Source organism: Sminthopsis crassicaudata, chromosome 2 (assembly GCF_048593235.1).
Source record: "Sminthopsis crassicaudata isolate SCR6 chromosome 2, ASM4859323v1, whole genome shotgun sequence".
Lineage (NCBI taxonomy): Eukaryota > Metazoa > Chordata > Mammalia > Dasyuromorphia > Dasyuridae > Sminthopsis > Sminthopsis crassicaudata.
Genome location: NC_133618.1, coordinates 49,196,294 through 49,208,592, shown reverse-complemented (window position 1 = coordinate 49,208,592; position 12,299 = coordinate 49,196,294). Strand labels below are relative to the sequence as shown.

The 12,299-nt window shown below is 39.1% G+C and overlaps 1 protein-coding gene across 2 annotated transcripts in view; it reads left to right on the top strand.

Annotated features, from left to right (window-relative positions):
- Window positions 1–278: 278 nt before the first annotated feature.
- Window positions 279–12,299, top strand: part of ACSF3 (acyl-CoA synthetase family member 3) — a 233,076-nt gene continuing 221,055 nt past the window's right edge. Inside the window, exon 1 of one of the 2 annotated variants that reach the window (XM_074286183.1) lies at window positions 279–362. The gene's annotated coding sequence lies outside the window, so the exon portion shown is untranslated. Of the gene's footprint in view, window positions 515–12,299 lie in introns of both variants that reach the window. The other variant, XM_074286182.1, reaches the window with a different exon arrangement.

The window sequence follows — 12,299 nt, the reverse complement described above, 5'->3', positions numbered from 1 at the left end:
ACGGACCCTCGGGGCATCTTAGTTTCCCCATCTGTAAAATGGGCTGCCGTTGTTTGCTCTTCACGCTTGAGGAGGACCAGAATGATGTCATGTCGGGCCAATGGCCGGTGTGTCCAGCGGCGCATGCTCCGTTCTGGGAGCCACAGGTGAGAGCCGGAGCCAGGTGGGTACCAGAGGTGGAGGGCCGCCCTTCCCTCCCCTCCTTGGAGTCTCAGTTTCCCCTCACGTTAAATAAGAGGCCCGGCCCCAGCATTCCCTGGCAAAAAGACGGAGCGGACGTTTCCGCAGCGGAACCTCAGGAGCCGGGCGCCCGGGGCGCGGGGAACGAGTTTTTGGACGCACGCGCACTCGCCCTCGCCCAGGTGAGGGTCCCGCCAGGACTTCCCGGCGCCCAGTCCCTGGCCGGCCGGGGCGTGACGTCAGGGCCCGCTGCGTACCCCGCCCCTCGGCGGCCGAACGTAACGTGCTTCTCTGTTTAGCAGCCGAGGAGCGGCGGCGACGGCGGGGACTGCAGGTGAGGCGGGTCTGCGCAGCCGCGGGCTGGGGCGTCTCGGGACAGGAAGAGGGACGGGGAATGGCGGGGCTCGCGCCCCAAGGACGCTTCCTGTTCCGCCTGACCTTCCGCGGGGTTGGAAGGAGGTGCTTTTTTTCGACTTAGCGTGGACTGTTCTCAAGCAAACCGCGCGGGGTTCTTAGAAAAAGCCCTGGCTTTGGAGCTAGCGGAGCCGGGTTTGAATTCTCCCTTGTTGCGAATTAGGCTTATGACCTTTGAGCTTTCGCTTCTTCTGCCTGGGCTTCAGTTTACCCATCTGTAAAATGGATTGACACCCCCTTCCTCCCCCCGCCCCCTCGCCAGAGGATTCCAGAAATACTTCTTTCTTTGCTATTTTGTTATATTTTCTCTCCTATCATCTATCCAGCCCTCACCTCTCTTTAGAACTTCTTGCACGCTTCCTCCGGAGGACAGGCAGCTCAAGTTCAATTCAGTAGAGAAATAGACACGTTTCCTCTCTAACCCCACCCCCTCCTAAAACTCTCCCTCTTTCTATTGAAGGTGCCATCCTCCCCCCAGCCACTAGTTTCACTTTCTGGGAACCATCCTGTGCACAGGGGGGCTCCTCACCCGGGGTCCATAGACCCCACAGATTTTAGAGGGTTCTGAACTTGGATAGGAAAACCCCCCCACGGATGAAGGAATAAAGCATTTATTAATCTCTTACTGTACGCTACGCGTCTTGTTAATTACCGGAGATACAATGAAACAACCTTGCTCTGGGGGAGTTTACAGTCTAACTGGGGAGACAGCACGTGGAAGGTCCCAGCGGGAGGTCCCTTGGCTTTAGCGGGCTTCCTCTGAGGGGGGTTTACACTCCCTCTCTCCTGTTTGGCAGATTGTGGGATTAGGATTTTAGTGGCGGGATCCTCCCAGGATACTTTATTTTGTCTAATCTCTTTCATAATAATGTAGGTTTTATTGTATGTATGGAAAGCATTGTCCATAGACCTCTATCTAGATCTGTGACACAAGAAGAACCCTAGATGGGACCCATCCAATCCATCGCCAAGTCGAGCACTTAACCCATCTCTCAGCTGAGCTCTGAGGCCTTGGCCAAACTAAGTAATTAAATCAGCTGTTCCCCAGTCTCCTCCTCTGCAAGTTGTAGGGGTTGGACTGCGTGCTCTCAACTCCAAACCAGGGTCCTCTTATTTCCTTTGTTCTTTTCTGTTCGCTCCATCTAGACCAGAGGTCCCAAACTTTTTAAATGGGGGCCAGTTCGCTGTCCCTCAGACTGGGAGGGCCGACATTCTGTCTCCGCCCTCTCAGCCCATTTGCCATAACCAGGCAGGAAGTTTGAGAACCCCGGATCCAGAAGGTCATGACCCCATCCATTCCTGGATCATTTCTGATCCATTCCTGAAATTATGAAAATAACTTCTGAGGAATGACCCTGACCACGCCATCCCCCCTCAAGTATATTCTGTGGTTCCCCATTGCCCACTTGCCTATAGGATGAAATACAAATCTTATACCGTTTAAAGCCCTTCATAATCCATTTTTAGGCTACTTTTCGTTTCTATTTCAGTTTATTCCCCTTCAGACAAACTACCTTCTAACTAACCTGGCTTATTTTCTCTTCCACTTTTGACAGGTTGTATACCTTGCTTGGAACGTGTCCCTCCTCCCTTCAATCTCTTCCTCTTTTCCCCTCAGGACTTAGCCTGTGGTGCCACTTTCTACCATAAGGGAATCCTTCCCGACCCCCTGTGGCTCTTAGTCCTCTTTCTCAGACCGCCATGTAGACACCTTCCTCCGGCTTCCATCACTTCCACCCTGTACCACTCCTCAGTGGGATCTAGGGCTCTTCAGACAACTTTTTCGTTTTCTCTTTACGGCTTCAGTGCCTGACATAGAATCCTTACACATAGAGGGTATTTAATAAATCTTTGTTGGATGGATTTAGGAAGTCATTGAGTTTAATCTCTTAGAAAAGGAAACTGAGATCCAGTGATTTGCAAAAAAAATCATTCAAATGGTGCGTGCCAAAATCAGGACTGGATTCCTATCAGCTGATTCTTTTTTGTCTTTTATTCTTCCTGCTACCCTGTGCTGGCCTCGCATCCAAACTATCTTGTTATTAAAGATCTCCATACTTTCCCACAGAATTTTATTTCATGGTTCCCTCCTCCATTAGAAAGTTTTTCCTGATAACTAAGTTAAATATTTCTTTTAATAATTTAGGGAAGGACAGCTGGGTGGCGCAGTGGATAGAGCACCGGCCCTGAAATCGGGAGGACCTGAGTTCAAATGTGTCTCAGACACTTAACATTTCCTGGCTGTGTGACCCTGGGCAAGTCACTTAACCCCAATTGTCCCAGCGATAATAATAATAATAATAATTTAGGGATATTTCTTCCAAGTTATATCCTCTACTGAGACAGAAGAGCTGGTAAACAACCCTTTCCTAATGAATCCCTCACCTGGAACTTTAGAGATGGAATTTAGCAAGTCCAAGCTAGTCATTTTGAATGCCCATCTCCAAGCTGCCAGAAGTCAAATCCTATCTAAGGTTTGACTCATTTGCCAGGTAGAGAAACAAACAGGGCTCTGGTAAGTGACTTCACCAATCACAAGGCTGGATGTGGATAGAGCGCTCAGCCTAAAGTAAAAAGCAGTGAGTTCCAATCCAGTCTCAGACACTTAAGTAAGTTTGATTTTGGACAAGTAACTTAATGTCAGTCTGCCTCATGTCCTTAACTGAAAATTGGGATGATCAGCATTGTTGTGAGTATCAAATGAGATATTTTAAGTACTTAGTGCATAGTAGGTGCTACATAAATATTAGTTATTTCTACAACTACCACTACTACTCCTAGGAAAAATGCCAGTATCTAAGTCCTGATCTTCTGCCTACAAATACATCGGTATTTATGCTGTACTATTGTGTGCATGGTGTGCATCCACTGGCCTTTTCTTTTCTCATTTTCTAGATTAGGAAATCCATGACTCCCATAGGGTAGTAGAAAGGGCATTATTTATGAAGTCAAAGGGCCTGGGTTTGCATCCTCCCACCTTCAAAATTTTCTACCTGCACAACTTTAGAAAACACTTCAATTTCCTGATCCTTAGTCTCTTCATCTGCAAAAGGGAGGGATCAGTGTTTCCCAAAGTGTGGTACTTGTACCCCCAGGGGTACAGGAAGAGTTTGGTGGGGTACGTACTGCACCGGGCTTAGCTTCGCCTAATTCTATGATCTCACGAGTCAAGTCAAGATATTCTTGTGAGGTGTGAGATGGTCCTGTGTGACACGGCGTGAATATACCGCACACTTTAATAGTTAGTGGCTTCTCCAGGCGCCTGTGTATTTTTAGCTTTTGTGCCATTTTTCTTATAGGAAAGGTTTGTTACGTGCTTTACTAAGTCCCACTGATTTTGATTATTTTTGTATAGAAGGATGAAATTGTGCTGAGATAACAGATCGTCATAAGTTGGTTCCCTGGTTGTTAATTTTAATCTGAGATGCGGCTCCACGTCCTTTTTTCAACTTAATGTCTACAAATGCTGAAAAAGCAACTTCACATAAATATGAAGTTGGAAAAGGCAAGATGTATTTCAGAACTTTTTCTGTTAAAACAGGATACACATGTTGCATTTGTAACCAGAATGATGTTAAAGTACACTCCTTATATTTATTTTTCAAGAATCCGTCTAAAGCCAATTCCAACAATTGTTTTTCTTCCGCGTGTGACAATCTTCTGGTTTTGTCCTTCTAGCATGGATTTATATTTTATTATGAATAATTTTATTTTTCATTTATTATTAGTTTGTATATGTACCAAAAAAAGAAAAAATAAATATATTTTGATATTAAAATACATCCTTTTTTTGACAAGGGGTACTCAGCATTACAGAAATTATAGAAGGGATACACATATGTCAAAAGTTTGGGATACACTGTGCTAGAGGATCCCTGAAGCCCCTTCCAGGTCTATATCTGTAATCCTATACTCTCGGGGCTATAATTTCAGGATGCTTCTTTGGAACTTCTCCATCAAGCAAAATTTAATTTATATTTCAGGAACTTTATAAATGTGTTCTATATTTAGATCAACTTTTTGGGTTGTCTATCTAACAGTATTATAGTCTAACATTAAACATTCATCATCCACTTGATTTTTATTGTGTGAATAATTAGGCCAATTTTTTGAACAATTGTACACTGCAGTTAGAAAGTACTATTGTTGTGGGATTTTGTATATTTGTATATAAAAATGTATTTCATGGCTTCTCTTGAGAGCAGAGGAGAGGGAAAGATTTTTGAACTTTAAAAAAATGTAGAGGCCACCTAGTCAATCCCCCTTATTTTATAAATCAGGAAACTGAGGATCGCAAAAGCAATTTCCCCATGGTCAAACAGGGAGTGACCATAACTGGAATTAGTGGATTGGTGCATTAAGTTGGTGGTCCTGAATTAAGCCAAACACAAAGCTTTAAACTATTTGGTCAATAGAAACAGCATTATTTTACTTCCTTAATGGTGAGCTGATTAGCAATGATTGGGTTTCAAATGTGTTTTTCCTCTTGATTTTCTACACATCCCTTGTAGTGACTATAAGTGCTGTGTAGATGTCTGTTACTTAAAAATAAAATTTTAACCTTCCCCCAGCAGATACCAGGCTGATAGTAATATCTGGCTGCTATAGTAACAGTACCAAAAAAAAAAAATCTCATCACTATGTAAATAGGATGTAATTGAGGGGAAACATTCTTGAGGTCCATTTTAAATATGTATTTGGTTGAAGTTTGGGTGTGGTATCAAGTAAATCTGGTGTCTTTCCATTCATTTAGAAACCATTCTATTTTTGTTGGAAGGTATTATTAGCAAACAACATGCATTTGTCTATTTTCATTAGCATATTCAGGCATTTCTAACTTGCTTCAATTTTATTGAGTCGTTCCCCTTCACCCCCATCCTCCAGATGGATAGCTGGCACCTTGAGCAAAGGCTATCAAAAACAAGATATCACGAGAGACTTTGAGGACTTAGTTCAGATGCCACCTCATCAAGCTTTTTCTGATTTCCCCAGGTGCTAGTGCTCTCCCCACTCCTTTGTAAAATTTTTATCCCAAGTAGATTATAAGCTGTCTGAAGGCAGGGACTGTTTTCTTGTTGTTGTGTTTCCAGTGTCTAGCACCTATGTTTTGCACCTAGTTAGTAAGCACTTAATAAATGTTTGTTTGATCAGTTTTCTCTGAGGAATTTTTTTTTTAAATAGGTTTAAGCTAAGACAGAGTAGAATTTAATACAAGAAAGAGGTGTTTTTTTTTTTTTTTTAACTTTCATAATATTTTTACTTAAGTAGGTTATAGTACTACTTAGTAGCACTAAGGAAGGCAATAGACCTTGACCTTGTTGTTTAGGTATTTACTAAGAAGCATGATTACACAGCATTACTGGACTTTGAATCAGGAAGAGTTGTGATTGAATCTTCTTACAAATGTGTTGTATGACCCTTTTCAGACTCAGTTTCTTCCCCTTTAAAATGAGAATGATGATAATAGTACTTTCCTCCTAGGGTTATTCCTGTGATCAAATGAGGTAACATATGATATGTCTTTCTAACCTTGAAGTGATACATGAAAGCAAGCTGTTATTATTTACTTTCCTGAGACTCTTTGTGGATTCCTTCTAGTCCTCTGACAGGAGAATGAATGAGGTTTGCATTCTCAGAGAACTCAAAAGAGTAGTCTGAATAGGTAGTTGGTTCATTCAGAATAAGGAGTGACAATAAAGTTTAAAATATCATTTGCTATCTTTCATATATGAAGATGATGTTACTAAACATCTACCCTCTCGCCCAATCCCTTTACTGACCAAATGTTCACATTTGTTAGAACAACTGTTCCAGCAACAGGACTTACATCCTTGAAGTGAGAAAAACGGACTCCACATGGAGGGCTTCAAAGATGACAGTTTGAAGTTAATTCTTTGATGTTCCTGATCTCACTGATGCTGGTGCTCCCTCCCAACAGTGTAGATTACAACACATCCTCGCCTTCTCATCACGCTGCTCTCTGCTCCTTGTTCTTCAGTAAATCCTCCCCAGGGAATCCATCAGCACGCTCTGGGAACACAGGCCATCCTTTGGCTAGCCTTTGCGCTTACTATGTGACAAGCTCACCTTGTTTTATAGTGTATAATTCTCTGATAGCTTCTTTACTCTTCTGAGCAATTCTTAGTCAATAATATGTTGTAGCCCATTAAAGCCCACTGTGCACTAGTCCCTTGCCCCTTGGATGACTCTCAGTTTTAATTCTTTGGAGGGCATAGTATTCCATGATCCTTAGTCATAGAGCATCATCAGGAGAATATTGATGTTGAAAGATGAGCCTTTGTTTCAAGGAGAAGCTTAGAGTCATTAAAAGCACTATAAAATTTCCAAAAGCCAATCTACTCTGTCCTCTTGCTCTTTACATTTATCCCAGTTCATGATCCATTTTCAGTGGCTATCCAAAATATGTTTTCTAATAGATTGACTTTTGGGGCTGTCTATCCAACATGCTTTAACATTAGGCATTCATCATCCACTTGTTTTTTATTGTGTGAATAGTTAAATCAATTCCTTTTTGAACAGTTGTGCACCCCATTTAAAAAGTTCTATTGTTGTGGGGCTTTGTGTAATCAGTACAGTAGCATTTCTGTCAATTAGCTACTTGTAAAGATGCCATTTGCTGTAAAATACTATTTGTGAAAACTTGCCTGTTCACTTATATTATCATATCTTCATAAATGTGTGTAAATTATTTTCATACAGATTTTATAGAGATAGGAAAGTAGTTATTTGGGTTGGTATTTACTTACACATTCTCAGTTGCCTTTTTGGATAGTAATAAGAACTAGTTTTTTTCCCCAAGAAATCTGGTATCCTATCTTGAGGATTGTTCTCTTAAATCCCTCAAAATTATGTCATCTCCTCCATAGATTTCCTCTGTGTATACTTACTTAGTCTTGTCCATCTGCCCTTCTGCCTTTGTTTTCTTTAGTTTTGTTTCTGCTTCCTCATATAAAACCCATGAGACTTTGATCTTAGAATCCAAATGTAGTATCCCTTGGCTTCTTTCCAACTTTATCCTTAAATTCCCTCAGATTGATATAACTTGGGTGGGTATCTTGCCAAGTTTTCTTTAAACTTTTTTTTCCTTCACTGCTTGCTGTTTTATAAGATTATATTGCTCATAATCTTTAACCATCTTCTGCAAGATCTTACAAATGAGTTTATAATAGAAAATGATGTTTCTCTTAACTGCTATTTCTTTCTACATAGCAAGTCGAGGTATTAGCTGGCTAAAGCATTTACTTGGTACTTTTGGTCTTCTCATTGTGGCAACTGAGCTAAACTTCCTTAGGAAAAAAATGAATCTGCACAATAGTATTTTTTCATTCCACATATTTCAACATCAGTAACATATTTAAATAGTTCAGGTTAAAGTCACCTTAGTTATGTATCATATTTATTCTTTTTTTTTTTTTTTTTGGTATTGATTTTAGTCAAATAAATATTTTTTAAAGCATCTACTATATACTAGGCACTGTGCTAAATGTTGCAGATCTTGCAGATCCAAATTAGAAAAAAAGAAAGTCCTCAAAGAATTTACACAATTTTTTTTTTTTGATGGGATAGATAATACATAAAAAGAACCTGAAAAGATGGGGCTGGGAGAAGGCATCTGACACAAGGCCATGGTGGAGTAATCAGTATTAAGAAGTCCCAAAGAAGTGCAGCCAAGTGAAAAATGAAATGTCTGAGCTGAGCTTCCTCCTTAAATAGAGGTTTGGAGTTCATGGCTGTACCTTCAATCAGAGAGGTAGAAAATAGTGATAAAGTGGAGTCCCAAAGCTGGTGATATTTTCCTAATAATGAGCTTCCTGCAGCATGGTAGAGAAATCCCTTGAGAAGTCCCAAAGTAGTACAGCCAGGTGAGAAAAGATAAAAAAATTTCATCTTGCGCTATCAAAATAATAGTCTAATTCTGCAAAGCTGATTTGTAATAACTGCTATATTAGTAACAAGTTGATTACTCTCTACTGAAAAACAATTTAATCTTTTTGTGATGGTTGTTCATGGATTGACATGGACAAAAAATTGATCAACCAGTGGCCATGGATGATTAGTCTCTGGGTTATTAGCCAGGCTTGGAAAACTAATATAACTTGTTGGACCACCATATAGAACCTGCCAAAGAATGTGTTCCATTGATGTAGCATTTGAGAAGCTAGGGTCATCTGCACACTATTAGGAGACATTGGACCAGGATTTTATGAAGTTGTTTGTATTGCTCTGCCAACTCGATAGATTGACCAGTCCATTATGTATCATAGGTCCAGTTTTGTTTTTCCTCTTAGAGAAATTATTATTGCTAACCATTGATTTGGGGAAATCAAAATCCTCATTTCAAAGTTTAGTCTCTGAAGGTTGAATTAATTTTCCCCCAAATTTGTGAAATTTAGAGAAAATAATATAATCAAAGTTATATTCCTTCAATCCCTCATTGTAATATTAATTTTTTCTCATTACTTGTTAACTAATCAGAATTGATTGCCAGCCTTGAGAGCACCCACTTTTCCAACAGCATATAAATTGTGAGCCCACTCCTATGATGGGTCTTTGGCATTCAAGAGTGTCATTGACCCTTATAGTAATAAAATGAGTGATTACCCAGAAATTATGTCTCTCCAATTTTTTAAATGTTACACCTCTCTGAATTGTTAGCTTACTTCTTTAATCATGGATTTCACTGAATGTTCCAGAGCTTGCGATTCAGGTTAGCATAACGTCCACAAGAAACAACATCAAGACTAAATCACCATCTATAAAGAACCCCTCTTCCACTTAGAATTTGAGTATGGAATCTGAACTCATTGCCTTTCCCTCCCAGACCTCCCTTCTTCCTAACTTTTCTACTGCTAGCAAATGTACCACCATCCTCCCAGTCCTTTGGCTGAATTCTTCTTTCACTCTTATTCTCTGGATTCTTTTCAACCGTCATAACATTTCTCATACCTGAAGTAACACAGTAGCCTGGTGTTGGTCTCCCACCATAATTCTCTCCTATAATTCAGTAATAACTCAGCTAGCTATCAACCTATTTTCCTAAAGTGCAGATCAAGCCATATCCCCCTGTACAATAAATTTCAGTAGACTCACTGTGCCTTCAGGATCAGATATAAAATTTTCTTATCCCTTGATAATCTAATCCCTTTGTACTTTTGTGCTTTTTTAAGTTTCCCATGTACTCTTTGACCTAATTTTGCTCTCTTTGCTCTTCTTACTGTTCTTCCTATATGATCTTTATCTCTCCACTCTATGCATTTTTCCTTGCTATACTCCATGACTGGAATGCTCTCCTTTTTTTATTCATTTTTTTGCTTCCCTAAATTTCTTTCAGTCCTCAATTAATATCCCATCTTCTGCAAGAAGCCTTTCCTTAATGCTTGTGTCTTCCCTGAGATTATTTCCAGTTTATCTTATCTATGTCATGTTACTATAAAGAGCTCTTTGCGCTGTCTTCCCCATTTGATTAAACTTTTGGGGAGATGAAACTTTTGTCTTTTTGCTTTCTTTGTATCTCCATTTCAGTGGCACACATCTTTAGTGAGCATACCTTCTCTGTTCTATATCTTACTTGATGTAAATAATCTGAGAGGCATTGAACAGTTATTTCTGTTTCATTTTTCAGAGAATCTTTTATAATTTTAAAATGTACATGAAAGATTGCCATTAGGAAAGTATTTTTACTCCAACAGAGTCAATTGGATTTCTTTTTTTTTTTTTTTTGGAACAAAAAATAAACAGAGTAGAATCTTGTATTCTCTGAAAGTTGCCCTGTCTCTTCCTATTTATTTGCCATCAAAGAATTATGTGTGTAGATCTATCTTCCTAAAGATGAGAAAGTAAGCATATGGATTGAGAGTTATTAATTTCTAGTCATCTTTTGAGGGAATGATAATCTGTGGGAGTGGTTTCCAATCTTTTGGTATTTTCCCCTTTCTGAGAAGTCTTAAAAAATGATCCTTCAGTGTTTTTAAGATTAAAAACCTTAGCATGGATTTCCTCTAAGAGTTCTTATTCTCAAGTGGTTCTGGTCTGGCTAAGTTTTTTGACTGTCACTCTAATTTTGACTTTAAATTTCTTTTGTTGGAAAGTTGGTGATTTTATGTCCATTAATAATTATGAATATATTATTAAATTTGTGCCATTTTCCACCAATTTGTTTCTTACCTTCTGGTTTTATTTTTGAATGCTTTGGGGAAGATGTGACTCATTTATTTGGGTATTACACCAAGCATAAAGTACACTTGATTTTCTTTCTGCTTTTCAGTGTTTGTTGAGGTGATACTACTCCTAATTTCCCACAATTCTTTTTCTTTGGTGTTTCATAAAGAAGTTTGTAATTCAATATTTGCTCTCGGACTGTCATTCCATTCTATAGGTAATTAGCAGATTTGGTGGCTGAGGCAGTTTTGGGGATTCTTGATCTCTGTTGTGTTAGGCTGCTTATATAGGTTAAATGTAAGCAGAAAGTGATGATAATCAAGGTCTTTGCCTTTTTTGTTTCCTTTTCCCCCAACAACATTATTTGAATAGCCCAGGTTAAAATTATTGCAATTGAATGCAATGTGTGTTTTCTCATATTTATCCTTCCATCTGATTTAATGTTTATTTTGACCTTCACTCTATTAGTTGATGGCTTGGCCACACAGAGAACCAGCTGATGTCTGTTGTGATATCTGATACCTGTAACTTCTAACTCTCTTCTGGAAAGTATAAAGTACTTCATCTCTTATCTCTGTGCCTTTATGTTGGCTAGCCTTATACCTAAAATAATTCCTCTTCTTACTTCTGGTAATCTTGTCATCTCTGGTTCCTTTAGAAATTGATCTCAAATACTTTCTACAATGACACTTCTTCTTTCACTTGGAACATCCTCCCTGCAAAACTACTTTCAATTCATTTTGTATTTATTCTGGAGATACTTATTTATATTGTCTCCTAGATGTTGTCTATCCTATTAGAAATGTATCTCTGATGACATGGTCTCTTTCCCTTTTCTCTGTATATGACCATCACCTAGCATGGTAAGTCTGGTACATAGTAAACACTTAATAAATGCTTTTTGATTTATTAATTAGGAAATTAGGAGACTTGATAAATCTTTACTGATTGATTCTGCTTAGGATTTATAGCTGGAGGGTATCTCAGTGGCCAATAAGTTCAATCCCCTCATTTTACAGATGAGGAAACAACTGAAGTTTCAGATGCCCAAGGTTATATAAATAGTAAGCATCAGAGGTCATTTTGGACCCAGATCTTCTGCCTTCAAAATCAGCATTCTTTTCACTATACCACAGAAAAATCTACACATCTCTGACATTTTTCTTTTCTCAAACCTAAGACATAATTTCCTTTTGTTATTGTTTTATTGATACTTTAAAAAATTTCTTCCAGGGTTACATAGCTAAATCTTTTTATGCACATTTTACATTTAATTTTTTTTCCTGAGGCAGTTGGGGTTAAGTGACTTGCCTAGGGCCACACAGCTCAGAAGTGTTATGTCTGAGATCAGATTTGAATTCAGATCTTCCTGACTTCAGGATTGGTGCTCTATCCACTGCGCCATCTAGCTACCCCTATTATTAAAAATTTTAATAATAACTTTCTATTTTCAAAATACATGCAAGGATAGTTTTCAGTATTCACCCTTGCAAAATCTAGTGTTCCAATTGTTTCTCCCTCCCTTC